Source organism: Echinops telfairi, unplaced genomic scaffold (assembly GCF_000313985.2).
Source record: "Echinops telfairi isolate 266 unplaced genomic scaffold, ASM31398v2 ScPeMD7_3533;HRSCAF=4204_0, whole genome shotgun sequence".
NCBI lineage: Eukaryota > Metazoa > Chordata > Mammalia > Afrosoricida > Tenrecidae > Echinops > Echinops telfairi.
In genome coordinates this window covers 37,794,767-37,796,295 of record NW_022107431.1, presented here as the reverse complement: position 1 = coordinate 37,796,295, position 1,529 = coordinate 37,794,767, and the positions used below count along the sequence as shown (strand labels likewise).

General features: G+C 36.2%; 1 protein-coding gene across 1 annotated transcript in view; it reads right to left on the bottom strand.

Annotated features, from left to right (window-relative positions):
- LOC101649274 (trace amine-associated receptor 7a-like) overlaps positions 1–1,529 on the bottom strand; it is an 8,007-nt gene that overhangs the window by 5,504 nt on the left and 974 nt on the right. The window lies entirely within an intron of this gene.

Genomic DNA, 1,529 nt, shown 5'->3' with positions numbered 1-1,529 from the left:
ACCACTTTAGCCAGGCATTCACTTATTGATAACTACGACAGGAATCATCACGCCACCTCACCTTAACCAATGGGACTTTTTCACCAATGTTAACCCTCCTTTCCCCACCTAAGTCGTATCTTGGTGATCAATAATGAAATTACATTTTTCCTTTCCTGTATTTATATGACAAAATATCATGGGTCTGTACACTGTATCCCCTTTTGTCATGAGCTCATTCTGTACAGCATATGACTTCAGGGTTTATCCACCTTGTAATCTGTATCAAGACTTTATTTCTTCTACTGGCTGAAGAGTGTTCCGTTGTATATATGGACCACATTGTGTGCATTCATTCATCTGCTGAAGGACATTTTATCTGTTTCTACCCAATGGCAAAAATATCTCTGTTTGAGTCTCTGTTTTTAAGGCCTTTGAGTATATATGTAGCAGTGGGAATGCTAAGACACATGATTTTTTAAGTATTGAAGTAATATTTTTGTCTTTCTACTTCAACTTTTATTTGTGTTCTTTTACAGTTTAAAACTTTAAATCAAATGTTATGTATTGAACGAGATTTTCTATATGATTCCACCAATACAAATTATAGAACAATAGTTTCCCAGGAGTCCTTAATATTGGAAATAAAGCAAGATGCTCAACAATATTTTATCTAAGAATTTCTATGTCTGATCACCATTTCTTGAATAAGTTATTCTTTTCTACAGCTTTAAGTGCCATGATATTTTGATTATCCACAGTATACAAACGTTGGTTATTTTGCAGAAAACGTTGGAATCCCAAATGAAAATATACAGTATTGCGCTTTACCTGGGTGGGCAGGAAGCATCACAAACTTCATGCAGGGAAACAATCATCGTAGAAATTACCTCCTCAGTTCATGGTTATTGCCAACACTATGAAATGTGATTCCTGTACTGAGTCCAACATAACTTATAAAAAGGATACAGAGAAGTCCTAGCAGTTCCAGAAGGGACAAACCACAAGAAACACGGTGCAGAGAAGTAAAGGTAAACTCAGTCCCATCCAGAGAAAGACGCTGCGTTAACAGGAAACATGAAACCAGGAACCTGTGAAAGTGACAGAGGTGGAAGCATGAAGGGAGACTAGGAAGAAGGAAATAACACCTGACCGCCTGAGGGACACAAATTGTGAGGCAAGTAGGTAGGAGAACCTGTAAGTGCCCCTTAAGGAAAAGAGGGCAAACCCTGTTTATACCATTTAGTAAATAAACACCATTGTAGCAAATAATTCGTGATGCCACCAAATAACTGAAAGTATAAAGTGGGCAGTATTATGAATATATAAGGTAATATTTGTCTCCATTCTTCAATTTAATAGATAATATCCATGAACTAAATTTCAGATCTACAATATCTGTACAAATTTCTCATTCCTCGTATTTATGCTCCTTTGGAAAATAAATTGATGGTGGAGGAGCTATCTTTTAACACTTGGCCAGTTATAATAAGTTTTACTGCTTTCCTAAACCAAGGGTAAAATACAGCATAAATTAAAGGATTTAGGGC